This window comes from Equus quagga, chromosome 11 (genome assembly GCF_021613505.1).
Source record: "Equus quagga isolate Etosha38 chromosome 11, UCLA_HA_Equagga_1.0, whole genome shotgun sequence".
NCBI lineage: Eukaryota > Metazoa > Chordata > Mammalia > Perissodactyla > Equidae > Equus > Equus quagga.
This window is the reverse complement of record NC_060277.1, coordinates 57,665,222-57,683,745: the sequence shown is the minus strand read 5'-3', so window position 1 is coordinate 57,683,745 and position 18,524 is coordinate 57,665,222. Positions and strand designations below refer to the sequence as shown.

Here is an 18,524-nt window from a genome sequence, read left to right as displayed (position 1 = left end):
TTCTATCTATTTATCCCTGCCTTGTCACTAAAAAGATGTAAAATGGCCTACAGCAGTGGTTCTCAACCCTAGCCACACGTGTGAGTCTCTGGGAAGCTCTGGAAATTTACTTATGCTCAGACCCCATCCAAATAATTAAAACAGAAGGTGATGGGGACCCAGTGTTGGTACCTCAAAAAAGAATCTCCCCAGGTGATTCTGATTAAAGAACAGTTAAACAAGTTGAGAATCACTGGCTTAGAGAAATCCAGAGAACATAATGAAAAACAAGTGAATGAAGAAACCCAGGCAATAGGAAAACAGAAGGGGAAAAAAAAAAGCTGGGCCAGAAAGCAAGGTTAGAACCCAAAGTGCAGCCCACACTAGAGATGGGACAAGTGACTGGCTCTGAGCTGAGCTTCCTAGTAGCCAAAGCAAAGAGGATTCACACTGTCTATAAAATAGAAATAAATCAGATTCACAGAAGACTCTCCTTGTCCTGGGACCTGAGATGAACACCTCTGTGGGGGATCAGAATTGGTCACCTCAAAATATATTTCTTTGCCTTGATTATTTTCAAGAACAAAAGACTCTGAAAGAAACTTTGACCTTCCCCCTAACTGCCCAAAAGAATTTAAGATAAAAGGCCTGTCCCCAGGACAGGCCATCACCATATATAACTCTGAGTGTCAGTAGACTGGTAGACTGGGAGGGTCCTTGCTAAGCCCATTCTTATCAAAGTTCTGTTTACCAAACATTTGCTTTTCCATGTCCATGTAAATTGCCTCCCTCCCCTTTGAAGCCCCAGACACCTATCCCCAACACCCTCTTTTGTCTTTAGCTGAAGATGATATTTAAGGTGGCAGCTCGGCCATTCTGGCAAGTTACCCAATTTTCCTGGGTTTCTCCCATGCATACATGCTATAAAGCTTTGTCTGATTTCCTCCTGTTATTCTGTGTCATGTCAATTTAATTAGCAGGCCAGCCAGAAGGACCCAAAGTGGGTAGAGGAATTCTGTCCCCCCCCCCCCATACCTCCCTCACACCCTCCAGAAAAGGACACACAGCATGATGCAGAGGAGAGTATGCTCCTCAACACTGTGATCATAACCAACTAAGAAGCAGCATAGGGCCACTTCTCACCCCATGGAGCAGACGTGGAGCAGGGCACCCACCAGTCAGCATCTGGCTACTCCAAGTTGCCCACTAACTCCTCACTGGAAATTAACTGTAACGGAAATCAGCGCTGCACGTAAAACACCTACCAAATCCACTTCATTTTCCACACCGACAGCAATGCAGCTAACCTGCCGTCCTGAACTGCCTGCTGTTGTGAACGCATGAGGGCACAGACTCTCTGTATAGCAGTAAGGGGACTGACTCGGTATCCAGGAAAACAAGCTTTTCCGTCAACGGCTCTCATGAAAACACGGAGAATGCCAGGTCTGTCCCCATAACTCAGGAGGGGGCAAAGCCCCAGAGACTGCTGAGCATTCCTTCGATGCCAGTGCTCAGAAAGGCCACTGTCCACCCTCAGACCCACAGCTGTGGTGTCTCAGGTCTAAGAAGAGCAAGGTTTGTCCCTCAGACGCCGGCTGTTAAGCAGGCCACACAGCCAGCGAAAACAAAAAACAGCCAGAAGAGTCTTCAGAGCCCCTCATGCACTGACATCATGTATTGAATACTTTTCTATTATGCATATCATACTTCAGTAATAAGTGCTTTTTAAATGTGTGTGTTGAAATCAAGGAATCAAGAGTAAATCACCATCCTGTCCCCTCATACACGATGACATTTTCTTTTTGATCCACGCAGTACAAATTAACTCAGGTGCCAATTTAAAAAGAAAAAGATTTTGTATGAAGATGGTCATTATTCCACAACTGAAAAAAATCAGCTTCAACCCCAGAGCATATGAAAATCAGAACAAGGATGCCTGGTGGTCAACCTTCACTTAAAAGTCAGTTTCCAAAGAGTCCACATCTGTTAGCCAGACATCCTGAAGTTCTTATCAGTGAAGTGAAGTCTGAGATTTGCTTTGAAATAATCCGGGGGGGGGGGGGGGGGGAGGAGCCTGGATTAAAATTGTTGAAGCTGACTGATAGGGGTTCATGGAACTCTTCTACTCTTACGTGTTAGAAATCCTCCATAACTAAAGTTTTGCTTTGTTTTCAAGCAAATTTCCAAAGATTTTTAACAAGCTGGATAAAACTCTGCATAGATAAAAGAACTAGATGCCCTTAAGCTGTCAAATTCTGGTGGCTCAACCAAGCATCCTCCACCTGAGCCCCACAGCGCGGGGTCACCTGGAGCAGGCCAGTCTATTAGAGGCCACACAAAGAGCTCCATGGAAAATAACAAGGGCCCCAGTTTAGACTGCCAGGCAGTGGCCTACAGAAGCATCTAGCTTAGTTTCTCACACTGCAAACCAATACACTTGCTATCTGGGCCTCTGAAATACCTGCCCCAAATTCTGCACAGCTATCAGCTGGGGTCCAGGCAATGTCTGGAAATGAGGGAATCTTCCAGCAAAATGCCTTTAACAGAGCTCCAGAACCTCTCACCACTGCAGACAGAGCTCACCTCCCAGCCAGGGTGTGAGGAAGCAGGATGCTGCCAGACCCTCTCTAGATGCAGTAGGAGGTTAATATTGCAATTGCCTCTTCACCTGTTTCTCTTCCTCCCGCTTCTAGAACTAGACTTGCAGGGGGAGGCAAGGTCATGTATCTCTATCTCATTCCCTGTTGTGTTTCCCGTGTCTGGGGAAGTGCATGGAACATAGTAGATGTTCAACTAAATGCTTGTTGTGTGATCCTGACTTTTGATGGATACTGCTCTAAAGGTACATTACAAAGACCTGCTTTTCACAAATACCAATGCAAGACATAAAATAGAAGGCGCCAGAATGTACTGGTGTTGGGTGCCAGAAAAGGAGGGGACAGGAGACAAGGAGTCATGGTACAAACAACATCACCTAAAATAGTATCAGAGATGCTCTGGAATGTAGAAGCCTGGGTTAAGGAGAGGGGGGCATGGAGACGAGGGGAGAGTGTGTGCCAGGCAGAGCAGGGTGCAGGACAAGGCTCTGGGGGCAGGAAGTGGGTTGTAGGGGCAAAGAGGAAGGCACCAAACAGGGAGGTAGGCAAGTTCCACCACCCGGAACACAATGCTGCCATGACTGGACTATGTGTAAGGCCCTGGGTCCCCAGAGCAGCATTCAGGCACTGAAGAGAAATGACTGGGCACCATGGGAGGGGTGGGGGCTGTGAAGAACTGGCGCAGGCAACCCCATCCAGAGATGGCGCTGACACTGGCGCTGACCCACTGTTGCCAGGCAACAGTACGAGTCCCCCACTGCCAAGTGTTCTGATTTGTCAATGAAGCTGCAAGTCTGGATTGCTATGTAAGACCTCCTGATTTTCATGTTAGCAACTGTAGTAGACACAATAACGGCCTCCCAAATATGTCCACATCCTAATCCCAGTTATGTGGCAAAGGGGAATTATGGTGGCAGATGGGATTAAGGTTTCTAATCAGTTGACCTTAAAATAGGCAGAGGATCCTGGATTATCCAACGGGCTCAACATAATCACAAGGGTCCTTAAAAGTGGAAGTGGGAGACAGAAAAGTCAGTGTCAGAGTGATGTGTGAGAAGGACAGGACTGGCTATTGCTGGCTTTGAAGACAGAAGGGGCCACAAATCAAGGAACGTGGATGGCCTCGAGAAGCTGGAAAAGGCAAGGAAACAGATTCTTCCCCAGAGCTTCCATAAGGCGTAGCCCTGACTACACAATGCTTTCAGCCCACTAAGACCCGTATTGGACTTCCAACCTATTGAACTGTGCTGTTTTAAGCCACTGTGTTTGTGGTAATTTGTTACAGCAGCCAGAGGAATCTAACACAGCAACTAATTTTAATTTTTAAAAAGAGGCACAGTACAGCCCCCCCAAAAATGCATATCTGAGCTGGACCCACGGACCACACTGAGGAGAGGTGGGGCTGGGGCCATCTCCTGGGTCCCCAGCCCAGAGCCTGGCACACAGCAGCTCTCTGACACACACCCAAAATTCACTGCTAGGCCCCTTACCTCGGCAATCTGGTCAGAAAGTCTCCAGGGATTTCTGGAAAACAGAGCTGCTTGACTGTAAGAGGTTCTATTCGCAAGGGACCTGTCAAGCACAGCATCAGCACGCTGCCTAGACCATCACCCAGCGACCTGAGAAACTGGCTTGGAGTAGAGGATGGAAGGAGGAGGAGGAGAGAGGACGGGCAAGAAGCCTTTCCAACTCTACCTTCTCAGGTAAACAGAAAAAAGTGAGGGCTTTTCAGGTCCCTGGGGAAGCCTCCAGTCCCTCCCTCCCAGCCACCCACAGGGTACTCTCTTGCTCACAGTGGTTCCCCAGCACCTACAGCAATGAAATCACTTTCGGTTTTTTTAAACAGCAGAGGAACACTTCTGAAATGAGCTCTTTCCAGTTCCCCATCTTCAGATGAGAGCTGCTCTGATCAGAGGTAGGGTGGAGGACCCACGTCCCTGCCCACTCAGCACCAAAAAGACCGGACGAAAACCAGAGCCCGACTCAAATCACACTAAGCTCTCCGCCTGTCCTGCCCGGCCGGCCTGCAGCGGGCCTCTGGCACAGGTCCAACCCTTCCTCCTCCACACCCTTCTTGCTGAGCCCAAGCTTGACATTTCACCCTCAGGCCTTGGCACAGCGCTGTTCCCCTGGCCAGGATTGCTCTTGTCTCTGTCCCTGAGAACTCCCACTTTTCCCTCAAGATCCTACTTATATATCATTTCCTCTGAAGCCTTCTCTGACACCCAGGTTCACTCTCAGTGTCTGACACCACTTTCCAAACTTCCCTCTTCCGGGACTGACATTACTTGTCCCTCTGTCAGGAGCCACTCTCTGCAGACCATAAGCTACTGGAATGCAGCAACTTACATCTTACTATCTACGTATTCCCAGCCTATAGTTCATAATACACATGTGCTCAATAAACATTAAATAAAGACTGAATGATTGGATGATAAACTAATTTTTTTCTGGAAATACCATAAATTATGATATTGTGATATGCATTAAATGTACCAGCTAAAATCTTACTACTTTGACTAAAAGGTGAATCTACCTAAATTAGGAATCCTAAATCCAACTATCTTTAATATGACCACTTTAAAGAAATGCAGTTTTAAATTTTATAAGTAATGTCTGCTACAGTCATTACAATTAGGGGCGTAGGAAGGAACCTGGCTCACAGGCTTGAATGAACAGATAAGAACTCTCTGTGCCTGCTCCACAGACCTGTTTAAAAATCAGACTGAAGGAGGATTACCAAACAGGTGGGTCTCAATCTCTTCTCCTGCCCTCACCTTGTTTACTCTTTGCTAAACTAGCTCCCCTTTCCCAAGGTGGCTCAAGGACAAGCTTCCACAGCCCTGGTGGTCATCTCTGTCTGTCTCTCTATGGCAGGATTCCACCTTATGTGCCACCCCTCCCTCTTTTCTCAAGCCCATCCACAGTCACTCTATGGTAGCTCAGGGTCCCAGCACACCATACCTCGTTACTGCAAAGGCTTCTTGCTTTCTCTACCTCCAATTGTTTCCCAGCTTCTACACCCTGCCACTCCTACAGGCTCCCCTGAGCACACAGTTCAGTTTCTCAGCCCACACAAACTATTATAATCATCTAGGGCACTTCTAAAAAACTACTGACTCCCCCTCCATGGTCTAGGGTGGGGCCCCATCACAGGAATTTTTAAGCAGGTTTCCAGGCCACGTGATTTGCAGGTGCAGCCAAGGATAAGAACTGCAGGCTCGCAGGGTCACATCCACACTTCCCAGCTGGCACTGAGGCCCCTGCCTCTCCCCAAACAGAACCAAACTCTGGCCTCCCTTCACTCTGATATATACCCTTGTGCTGTCTCTGGAACTGTGACCTATCCAGTCTCGTGAAGGCAGCCTGGCCAGGTCCTCGCCCACGGGAATTATGCCACTTTGCAGGTCTCTACCAGAAGGCCCCTCCCCCAACACGTGAGCTCCCTACTGCCAACACCACCAAATCCCAAGGCCACTGCCTCATCAGAGCCAGTGGCCATCCAGCCACCTCGGTCCTTATTGCTCTTGGCAAGCATCCACTGGGCAGAGCTGCTTCTGGAGCCTGTGCCATGCACAAACCCCACACCCCCCAAACACATGCAGGCACCTGCCCAAGCCCACCCCAGGCTTTGCCTCCTGCTGTTCCCTCCATTTGAAATGCCTTCCTACCTGCCTTCCACTCCCAGACACTGTTCCCTGTCCTTCGAGGTCCAGCTCAAATCCTACCTTCTCCCCTACTCTTCTAGACTTTTCTCCATTCTTGATCTGACAAAGAATCAAAATCACAGCTCAACAAACCGCCAGCTTCTGTCTCACAAATATTAACTTTGTCTTCTCAATTAGACTAAGTTCTTGGTGGCAAGAAACGTGGCATTTCACTTACACCCATCACATCACTTTAAGTCGAGAGACACGTGTTGCATATTTTCCAGGCTGAGACTGATCTCAAATATTCTGCCCTATTGTCAAGAAGTTGTCCTTGATTTGATGCCCATACCTCTATACAACCAGACTGCCTCTCATAAAGTGGGATAAAAATTATTTCTCTGGGGGCCGGCCCAGTGGCACAGTGGTTAAGTTCACACGTTCCACTTCTCGGCGGCCCGGGGTTCGCTGGTTCGGATCCCAGGTGCGGACATGGCACCGCTTGGCACGCCATGCTGCGGCAGGCGTCCCACATATAAAGTAGAGGAAGATGGGCACGGATGTTAGCTCAGGGCCAGACTTCCTCAGCAAAAAGAGGAGGACTGGCAGTAGTTAGCTGAGGGCTAATCTTCCTCAAAAAAAAAAAAAATTATTTCTCTGATCATCTGTTTCCCAAATTTCTGGATCCAAGGTATACTCATTGTACCCAGGACAGCTCTGGGTATTAAACAGCCACTCACAGAGGACCTGATTTCAAGTAAAAATGTGACTTTTTAGTCTGTCAGTATTCCTTTATTGCTACGACTTTTTTTTGTGGGGGGCGCAGAGAAGGGGACAGATTTTGAGTACCAACTTTTAGCTGTCACGATTTATTCAACAAATTGGAGTCCAAACCTCCAGGGCCTCCCAAGAGCGCAGGGCAGGTACTGACACATAGCTGTTTACCATCCCTTGGCTTGGGAGCTGCAGGCAATTTTCAAACCCTGGGAAAACGATCACACCCTAGCCTCCTGGTACATTGTGAGACCAGAAAAATGACCCATTTGCTAGAAGTCATGTATTAATTGCCTAGTGAGGAAGGAGATACCTTATATTTTTATTTATATGTAACTTTTTAAGACTATCAAGTTCTTCTGCATGAATTTGATCATGTTTTAACAACAGCATCACCAAAGGATTTTTTAGTCCTTAATTCCCACGTGTCATGTTTACAGAATCAAGATGCACAGCTTCAGGATTACAGAATAAAAAGAAATTCACTCCCTCAAAGAGCAACTTGGGCAATTATTTTAACACAGCTTTGCAAACACAAAAACTCCTACCAGCCCACACAGACCTCCTCCCAGTCAACCCAGCTGGGGTCCCCTCAGGTCCCTGTAGTACACATCCAGGCAACTCTGGGTGTTAGAATTTATCTCTGTAGCCCTGGACAAGGCGGTGAGGTGCTGCCCTGGAAACAGCTCATGAGGCTCCAAAAACAGACAGGTGTGGGACTGAATTCTGGTCCTGCCAGCCACTGGGTGGATGCACGTGAACAAGCTTGACCCCTCTGAGCCTCAGCTTGCTCATCTGCGAAACACCTACTTCCCAGGGCTATTGTGAGTGAGGGTAGAGTGGGGCTTGGGGAGCACCTGGCCCAGCTGCAGAGTGAGGTAGTAGAAATAACGTGGTTCTGAATCTGACACAGTTGGCAACAAATACCAGCTGGGGCACTTACTGGTTGTGTAGCCTGGGGCAGGTGGCTGAACCCCTTTGAGACTTAGTTTTTGCATATGCAAAAAAGAGAAATGGTGACAGGCCTTGCAGGATCATGATGAAAATTAAATTAAATATTGTGCATAAAAGGAGGAGTGTAGAGCCTGGCACACGGGAGACATTCAAAAACCATCAGGTCTCAAACACACACGCACATGTTTTTTGATAGACATGCTGATAATTACTATTGAAGAAAAATAATTTTTTTTCCCCAAACTCTAAACACCAAAGACTATTAAATCAATCCGAACTGTTGGAGGGGGTAAGAGTGACTTCCATTAACACCACCGGCCATCCTTAATGGCCCCGTGGGAGTCTGCTCGGTGCCCAACATCACTCCCCTTGCCCTTTCCCAGCTGCATTTCTAAAAAGCCTTGACAGCGAACATCTTGCTTGATGTGTGAGAATGATGAACCAGCTTTTCAAACAGAATCCTAGATTTACTGTCTCTTGGAAGGACAAGGAGGTCTTAAATTCCCTTCATTAAGGAAAACAACCTTACTAACCCATAGAGTGATAATACCTGTGACCACATAAAAGAACAAAGTCAAAACGTCTCTTTGAAAAACGAAACTCCCTTCCCACGTGTCACGCCATCATCTCCTGAGCAATATTCAGAGCATTTCAGAGGCAAAAAGGAACTGCTGTTCTTGAGTTTCCCCTGCACAGCCAGCCAGTGCTGACACCTTACATACCTTCTCACTCAGTCCTCTGGGCCAGGGTTCCCAAAGCTGGTCCCCAGACCAGCAGCATCAGTAGCACCTGGAAACTAGTTGAAAATGCACATTTTCAGGCCTCACTCCAGACCTCATGAATCAGAAACTCTGGGGGTGGAGCCCGGCAATGTGTCTACCAGGCCCTCCAAGAAACACCGCTAGTCTATTCTGCAAAGTGGTTATTATTAGCCCCACTTTAGAGATGAGGAAACCAAAGCCCAAAGCCACCGAGCCAGGAGGCTAATTTATACCCACATCTGATTCCAAAGCTTTTTGTCACATGACCTTTGTAGCCAAATTGTCTGTATCATTTGGTGTCCTTACCTACTGAACCACCAGGCTGTGACGATGACATTACCTTAAGAAGGGTGGGAGTGACAGGAACGATGAGGCCTGCACTCAGAAGTGATTAATTATAGATGCTTTTAAATCTACATCATGCATCAGCCCTAAATGGTCAGCCACCCCGCAGGATGAGCCTGCTTTGCCCTGCTCCGTTTATCAGCCGGGCTGCCAGGAAGAGAACATGGGGAGTCCCTTCATCTGCAGCCCTCTGTGCACCCAGCTCCCAGCACTGCTTCAAATAGAAAGAGAGTTAAGTTACCTGTTCTGTCTCTAGGGGGCTTGAAAGTGCAGCACACTCAGCCTAGACCAGGAGCAACAGGAAAGCTCTCCTGTGCCCAGGCACAAAGCAGGCTCCAGGACCTGGGGGTGCTGGGAATGAGTCACCAGAAAGAATCCAAAGCATGTGCAGGGAGCATTGTAACAATGTTGCAGGTCTGGTTCAAAGGAGGCTGGCTTTCTTCTTTTTTTATTTTATCAAACCCTAAATCTAGCCTCTATCAGTTCAAGTGGTCCATTAAACTCGACATCCAAACCACAGGGCTTTCACAGATCCTAAGCTTAGAAAAAAGACAGAAATCTCCTCATTCACAAGTCCCAACCTTCTAAATGAACTTGGTGATTTTCAGATCACAAGTTTATCCTATAATTTAAATGAGTACCCATTCCACTGTGGAGCTTTCTATAGGAGTTGGTGGAGTAGGAGGGACCCAGGTTCAGGAAGCACAGGATCTAGGTTTGACTCCTGTCTGTGCCAGTTCCTCCAAGGTTACTCAACGTCTCTGGGCCTCAGTTTTTCCACTCATAGATAGGTGGTAATCCCTATGTCATATGTCGATGTGAACACAAAATGAAAATACCTTAAAAAAAAAAAAAAAAGTCTGCAGAAACAGCTCTGCATTTCAAGACATCAAAAATGTAATGCCTGACTGGAAAATAGGTATGGTCAAACAAGTCCCTAGATACGTGCTACAGAAGACATTCCCTGAAGCTTGTGGACGCTTACTTCACTGTATTTGTTTCTCTAAGATTCTATTTTTAGACACCTTGAACAAGCTAACTAAGACTGCAGAAAATTCCACTGAGGAACTTATCAGAAGGCTTGTCAATTTTCAAAAACTCAACAGATGGACATACACATTCATTTCATAATGCATCTGACAAAAACAAAACGTGCTCTCCCCCACCCTCCACAGTCTGAATTACATCATCCCATGGTATTCAGTCCACTGTCAACGTGCAGAAGGGCTGTAAGCAAGTCTCTTCATCCCTGTGAGACTAAGTTTCTCCAATGAGATAACAGGTATAACCATATTTTGGGATCCAACAGACCTGTTCAAATCCCAACCCCACCACTTACTGGCTATGTGACCTTGAGCACATGACGTAAGCCCCTGGGTCTCAGTTTCCCCAGCTGTAGAAGGGGGATAATACCCATGTGACTTACATATAACTGCTGGACCAACAGCAGTCATCTTTGCAAGAGTATAAAACAGAACAGCGGAGCCTGTAGTAAGGGATTGATAAAAGTTTGTTCCCCTGCCCCCAAGGCTACTTATTTACACCTCAGACCTTTACTGAGCACCTACCACACGTCAGAGACTGAGCTGGGCGCTGGAGAAGTAAAGAAAGACAGGATGATCATTGGCTTCAAAGATGTCACAGTGTCACAAGAGCCCCAGACACACAGACAACATAATAAATGCTCCAACAGACGGTTTGGGGTGGTGAGGCTTGGAGAGCAGAGGGGCACAAACAACTGGTGGAGTTGGCTGGCAAAGGCTTGACAGAGGAGGTCTGTTTAAATCGAACACATGAGTTGAAAGTTGAGCAGACAACCGAGGGAGTAGGACTAGATAATTCCTTATATCCTCCCTAACCTCGAATTCCCCAAATCCAAGCCCTTTAATTTCTCCAAGGCTCAGGGTCACCAGGTACTCATGCCATAAAATGAGAGCAACCACAGTCATTCACACCCCACCAATACGACAGGAAGATTCTGGGGAACAGTGAGAACAATTGCCAAAAAGCTTTGAAAACTTTAATGCGCTTCCCAAGAGTATGACGACAATCACATACATGAAAATCTCTTAACACTTTAGTCCACAAAGAAATGAAAGGTGCCACTCCTCCTAACGAAATCTTAAAAAAAAAAAAAAAAAGCCCATTCATTAAGTTCAGGAAAAGCCAAGCTGTTAGAAGAAATCAGAGGCCAAAAAACTGTCAACCACTTTTGCAGGACTCCTATCAGAACCCCAACTCTTAGGAAATCCACACCTTACTACAGAAGATAGCTACGTTAAGGGACAACTGCATTTCTACAGAGGATTTCTAACAAGGATGGGTCATTTTTCAAGACTGCATATACCATGCTAGGCATCATCACTTGACAGTTTTACATTTCTTCACACCTCACACATGTACTTGGTGCAACTCAGCTTGCTGGGGACAAGTTCTCCACAGAGCTCCCCATCTGCAAGCCCTGAGTCCAGGGAGGGAAAAGGCCTGCGTCAACCAGGAGAGATGAGTACATCCCACAGGACAATCCAAACTTGCTCCCGGTCCAGGGGCTTGTGGGATGCAGCCCTGAACCATGCCCTATAGTAATCTGCACTTTACCAAACTCTTTAACAGCCAGGATCTCATCCAACACTTACAAAAGAATAGCCCAGTGAGACTGGTAAGGATGACTAACCCGATATTAAAATTAAAGAAACAAATAAGCTTTAAGAATGTAAGAACAAAAATACAGATAAATAAAAGATGAGAAGATCTTAGTGGCTTCTCCAACACAATGACTTGTTCCAAACATAATCACTGGAACAAATACCATTCGGAAACAAACTGTAGTCCCTTTAGATGTCCATTTAAATACAGATGAAAACTTAATTATCAGTGCAAATTCAATCACTGCTGTGCAGGATTCAGTATATGATTTTGTCAGCACCTATCATCCGCAGTCTAGAGCTACAGGATGCACAAGTTTTCTGCCAAATCTTCATTATCTTACGTAATTGGGCGGGGGGGGGGGGGTGTGGATAATTAAAATTCACCCTTTTCAATTAATTTACCCTTCTGTTTCAATCCCTTCTTTCACGGGACATTTTCTGGAGGTAGAAAAGAACTCATACTTCTCATCTTTTCCTGCTCATTTGCTTGAGTGAATGTTAAAAATAAACGAGGAGGAGAGTAAACCTGAATATCTCTCTCAAAAAAATTCTAAAACGCTGTGGAGAAAGCCCCGAAGACCAAGCTTCCAGTTCTGGCACTGACACGCTATCGCTGTGTGTGACCTCGGGCAAATCACTGCATCTCTGGGCCTCAGTTTCCCCCATCTGAACCCTAATGATGGTTGAGGTCCATCCTCTCTTCAAGCACAGACTTCAAATGCGTCCCGAGGGCAGCAAAATAGTGAAGGGACCCCAGACGGAGCCCCTGGGCGGAGGAATGGGTTTTCACAGGCCTCGGCTGGGGTTTCTGAGGAGAGCAAGCTGCCCTCCCCACTCCCCCGCAAAGCCACTGGGCCAACTCCAGGTCGCAAACAAAAACCTGTTGGCACCGACTCCTCTAGGAAGGGCCAGCCTCTCCCAACGCGCCGCGCTCCTGGGGAGCCGCCCCAAGGAGAGCGAGCGGAAGGGGCTCCCGGAGAGGCCGGCCCCCACGCACCCATTCACCCACCCGATTAGCCCAGCGGGACCGCCGGGCGGGGTCTCTGCCATCCCACGCGGAACAAAAGGCAGCTGGAGCCTGGCTCTGCCGCCCCCGTCCCCGCTGTGCAGTGGGGGTAGGGGTGGGGGTGGGGAGGGAGAACCTGGTCCCCGGGGAGGGGAAGGTGGCCCCGCTCCAGCCCAGAGGAGACGGGGGACGGGCAGGCACCCCGGACAGAGGGCCCCCTCCTTCGATTTCTGGAGGGAACGGGGGCTGGGCTCTGCACAGGGGCGGGAGGGAAGCCAGTCTGGGCTCTGGAGGAAAGGGGCGCCTGGCCCGCGGAGGGGAGGAAAGTGCTCCGGGGAGGAGGGGCGGGGTTGCTCCAAGCTGAAAGGTGGAGGGCGAGGGCCTGGAGGGGGCTCCTGGATCTGGGGTGGGAGTAAGGGGAGCCCCAGACTCCGAGGATGCAAAAGGAAGAGCGCCCTGATAGGGAAACGGGGCTCCTTGCAGCGGAAAGAGAGATCCAGATGGGGAGGGGGCTATGCTCCAGCCCGTAGAGCGGGGCTTGGTCGGAAAGGAGGGGTCCCGCCTGACGTGGAGACCCCGCTGGGGCAGCAGAGGAGCATGCTCTCAGGGGCTGGCTGGGGGGCGCGGGCCTGCGCTCTGGGGGCGTCCGCCCCCTGGGGAGGGGAGGGTCCGCGCCCTAGGGCCCTGCTCCGGCCCCCGAGCCCCGCGGGCCCTGGCTCACCTCCGCTCCTCCGGGCCGGCGCGGGTGCGCGGCTGCGGCCGCCAGTAGCGCTGGGGAGGCGGGAGCGACCGGAGCCCGCGGAGCCGCCGCCGCGTCTAGCTCCGTTTGACACCCACACAGCAGCCAACATGGCGGCCGGGAGGGGGCGCGCCGGCTGCGTGCGCGCGCCCGCAGGCCCCGCCCCAGACCGCAGGCCCCGCCCCCGTCCGCACAGGCCCCGCCCCGCGACCCCGCACGCCCGCGACCCCACGTGGGCCTGTCCCGCCCTCCCACGGCGCTCCTCTGCATACGCCCGCATTCCCCAAACAGCCCCCCACTCCCTACTCACGTGTCCAGACGACGCCCCCCCCCAACCGCTGCTGGAACCTTCGCAAATTCGTACCCGAACCCGTGCAGTCGGCGGCCTGCGCTCAGACGCGCCCCCGAGTCCCCGCGCCTCGCCGCGGTCCACCGCCCCCGAGCCCCTGGCGCAGAGCTCAGTCCTCAGCCCGGCGGCGCGCCGGGATACCGGGTCGGATCAGGCTTCTCTCGGGCGGGCTGGAAGGGCGAGGGGCCGGGGCGCTGCGCACAGGAGGCAGACCAAGCTGCGAGAGAGGCCGGCCTCACAGCTGACCGCCCCGCCCCGGTCAGGCTGGGGTAGCAGAGACCCCTCACAGCGGGGCCTGGGCTATGGATCAGGGCTGCTAGGATGGCAGGCGGTTCCGTCCCCGCTGCCTGTGTTCCAAGGAGGCTCAGGTGACATCAACGCCACGCCAAGCTGTGGTTTCAGGAAAGCTGTGTCCAGAAGTCCCACTCTGCCCTCATTTCCTGAGGGACCTCGGGCAAGTCACTGCACTTCTCTGAGCCTTGAATTCCTCCTCCCTGTGAAGGAGCCTGATGGACGAAGGCATCCCTTCTGTCCTCACAAGCTGGGATCTAGACTGATGAGGATTTTTAGGCTGCTTAATTTTAAAACGGTTTATGATGAGGATTTTTAGGCTGGTTACTTTTAAAACTGCAGATGAGAAGCAGGCTCCGAGGACTGGAATTTTGCTTGCCCTTTTGAGACATTTGCGTTTGTGAAGGAAGGGGGGATGACCTTGTAGGGACCTGAAATTGGCCACCCCAGGATATGTCTCTTTGGCATCGGGATTGTTTGGGGCTGATTGCTTTTGATTGGCTGGGACAGGGAAGGAGGCTCTGGGGAATGGAACTTGCCCTTGTTGGGACACATTTACATTTGTAAGGTAAATCTCCACCTGTAAAACGTGCCTCCCTCTCTGTACCAGGAAGAAGAGGAGAGATGACCTTGTCCCTAGAAACTCTTAATGGGGAAGGCAAGAACTTAAGTTGGTTGCTGTCTGGCAATCTCATGTAACTGGTTTAGGGTGGTGGCATCTAACCTTTCTAACCTTTACTTAACCCGATTTGATTCTTGTCTAAAAGTCATGGGATCACCCAATGACCAGACCCCACCTGCACTGATACCATTTTAACTTTTTTTCATGTTCTTTCCTTTGTCTTGTAAAGAGATGGATCATATACCTATGTCTTAAATTTAGCTCTAACCCTCAACTTGGGGCAGCAGAAGCTCTGACTGCCCATGGGTCCTGTCCCCGTGCTACACTATTCTCTAAATAAAAGAGCACTACTGCCAGATCTTAAGAGTCTAAGAAATCTTTCTTTCGACTCCTCGGCTCACCGACCCCGCATCATAGACTACCCTTCTCTGGCAAAAATATAAGAGGGAGAGGAGGGGAGAAAAGAGGAGAGGGGAGGAGAAAGGAGAGAGAAGGGAAAAGAGGGGAAGAAGGGAGAGAGAGATGGGGGCGCAAACCCACATGGCCATTTTTCCTTTGAACAGTTCAACACTGGTAGTTCTAGAAGTAGAAACCCCTCCCCACAGCATGTTGCCCCTCCCACTTCTCAGTGTCCCTTCTCCCCCAGGAGAGTGAATTAAGCCTTATGTGCCTGCCTTGTGGTAGGAGTCTGAGCTCCCCATTTGAACGTGGTCCACCTCCAACCCAAAGAAGGCCCTCAACCAGTGCAACACTCGTTCTAAGCCAAAGCTCGCTCTTGGGGCTTCTGAGAGAGCAGAGCTTACAGGAAATCATGGGCCCTGCCCTTCAGATGAGTTCTGCCAGCCTATGGTGTGTGCCCTGTGCAGGCTGGAGCACTTTGAGCATAGACTGTCTAAACCCGCGCTGCCCGGGAGGACTTCCGGCAACGATGGAAATGTTCTCTAGCTGTGCCATCCACATGGAAGCGTTTGAAACGTGGCCAGCGTGCCGAGGAACTGAGTTTCTAAGACCTTATTTAACTTTAATTAATGAATTGAAATAGCCACAAGTGGGTAGATGTTGCCATGCTGAACAGAGCCCCAAAACCTCACCAGAGCCCCAAAAGGTGAGTGTGCTTATTGTCTACATTTTACAGGCAAGAAATTGAGGTTTGGAGAGATGCAGGGGTTTCGTCACCCAGGACGATTTTTCTACATGCAGAGCCCATTCCCTTCCCCACCTGCTGGCAAATCTATGTAGCCACAGAGATAAGATGCAAGCTTTGGAAAGAGAACGGGATCCAGATAAGGGGTGATGAGCCAAGTACAGCCCAGGAAGTGAGTTGGAGATTGAGCCAGGCTGGGAGTGGGGGAGGGCCTCCTGAGGCTAGAAGACCGCCACCCCTGTGCAAGGTCAGAGGGGACATTCCTGCAGTCCTCCAAGTCATTTCTCCCTTCCACACCTCTTTCGAAGCATATCACCCTCTTTCTTGTTCCCTCTCTCCGTGCATCCTGCTGATGAGCCCTTGAGGTCACAGTCCTGTTCCCATTTTACAGATAAGGGCACAGGCGACACACAGCAGAGCTGGGATTCAAACTCAGGTTCCGCCACGTCTGCAGCATGCTTTGTGGAGGAGGGTGCAGGATAAGCCGGAGGCTGTGCCTAAGCCCACCGCAGTCCCAGGGCACGGGGCCGGGGCAGACACACTCATCTGCCCTGCCTAGGATTTGGAGGCTGGCTCCAGGCACGTGATGAGGCAGAGTGGTAGGGACTGGTCAGAGTCGGGTTTCAGAAGCAGACAGACCTGGCTGTGCAGGCCAGCGCTGTCTCTGGGGTTAGGAAAGGAGGGCTTCAAGGGGAGAGGCACTTCTGGGAGGGAGAGACCACGTGCTGAGGGAAAAGAATCGCCTAGTAAAGGTGCAGAAGGAAGCCCCAGGGGAGAGAGCCCTGTGCTAGGAACCCAGAAACACCCGCTGAGTTGCTTCTTGCCCTTGGCCATGTCACTGCTCCCTCCAGGTCTCGGTTTCATGGTGTGTAAAGTGGGAATAATGATCCCTCCCCCGTTACAGGATGGCAGTTCTATTCAGAACGAAAGAGCAGAGGGGGAAATGCTTTGGAAAGGGTAAAGCCCTACATTGGTGTTAGCAGTGGTTCTTGTCAAGACACAGAGCGGAACCCGGGTCAGGAACACAAGCAGAAACTGAAACACCACGTAAGTCATAAGAGAAAGAGCTGTGAGAGCTCACAGGAGAAGGCTTCCTTCTAGCTTACAGGGAGGGAGCGATCAGGGCAGACTTCCTGGAAGTGAGCCACTGGAGCTGGGAACTAGGAATAATAATAACAATAAAGCAGTGAGCACTGGGCAGATGCTGTGCGTGGATTATCTCACTTCCTCTTCACAACAACCCGGAGTCTGAGACCATCGTTATCTCCATTTCACAGATGAGGTTCAGTGAGATTCAATTATGTGCCCATGATCACAATGCTAAAAAGTGGCAATGCTGGAAAACCCAGGCCTGTCTGTTTCCAAAGCTAAACTCTTGAGAGGAATTTGAACGGGCTGAGGGGAGAGATTGCCCCTCCCCTCCAGCTCCAGAGGTGGGCATATAACCAAAGCTGAGCCAATCAGAGCAGCTCTCTCTGGTCACAGTGATTGGCTCAGGAATAGGCACATGACTCAAGATAAGCCAATGAGACTTAAGCCCAGGATTTTTGCAGAAACCATTAAAAAAAGATAAGTTTCTCTTCCCATGAGGTTGCTGAACTCCTGGAACAGCTCCACACCGAGAGAGGCAGCCTGAGAATGAAGCTAACATGGAGGGGAGTAGGGACGACAGAAAAAATAGATTTCTGCTGATATTACTTGAGCCCCTTGAACTAGCCATACCTGAAGCTTTCACCCTGGCCTGTTTAGCACACAAGCCAATACACAATACACAAGCCAATACAATAGTTGGAACTATTTTAATAGAAAACTGAACTCAAACTGGCTTAAATGATAATTGGACTCAATTGGCTCATTTAACTAAAATCTCCAGAGCTAGGGCTTCAAGTGCAGTATGATCAAGGTTCTGCCTCCGTTTCTTTGACATATGCCCCCTAGACATGTCATCATTTTCTTTGGCTGGTGTCTTGACTGGCTGTAAATGGGCTGTAGCAGATCCATGCCTCACATCTGTAGCCGCACCACCCAGAAGCAGACAAGCTCTTTCTCCCAACCAGCCAACCAATACCCGAGACTTGCACTGATTAGAACTTGGATTGCCTGCCCATCCCAGAGCCAACTGTGGGGAATTTGAGGTGAGGGATTAGAGCGATTGGTTAGGCCAATCAGGGCTCAACCCTGGAGCTGGGGGGGCAGAGTTATGGGAGGGGAACAGATACTGGGAAGGTGGGCAGCAGTGCCCATCACTCTAATGAGCTCCCTGTCCTCCTCCAGCCAGTTGACTTGGGTTTTCATCACCTGGTATCCAGATTCCTCACAACAATGTTCACCAACCCCATTTCCAAACAGTTTTCATTTAATTTTTTGATGGCTCCAGGCTTTTGTACTAACATTTCCTAAATCAATCGATAAACTGAGAATTCTGCTTGTGATTTACACAATGCCCTTCTTCCAAAGCTCCTATCACACCTCGTAAAGAAGTTTCAATACCTTCATGCGTCTTCCTCCTTAGGACATTGTGTGTAATTATAAAAACATAGCATCCATTTAAATAGAGTTCCTGATCTTATGACACAACATTTCTCTTCCTTGCGGACTGTTAATCTTCTGGCTTTTTCCCCTACAGCAGTGGAGATTCTCAAGAGGACGGGCCATTTTTAAAATGTTT

General features: G+C 49.6%; 1 protein-coding gene across 6 annotated transcripts in view; it reads right to left on the bottom strand.

The window, feature by feature from the left end:
* Positions 1-13,560, bottom strand: part of EPN2 (epsin 2) — a 79,977-nt gene extending 66,417 nt beyond the window's left edge. For 3 of the 6 annotated variants that reach the window (XR_006890867.1, XM_046677865.1, XM_046677872.1), the window contains exon 1: positions 5,541-5,663. The gene's annotated coding sequence lies outside the window, so the exon portion shown is untranslated. Of the gene's footprint in view, positions 1-5,540; positions 5,736-13,432 lie in introns of those variants that run through there. The other 3 variants (XM_046677866.1, XM_046677871.1, XM_046677873.1) reach the window with 3 other exon arrangements.
* Positions 13,561-18,524: the final 4,964 nt, after the last annotated feature.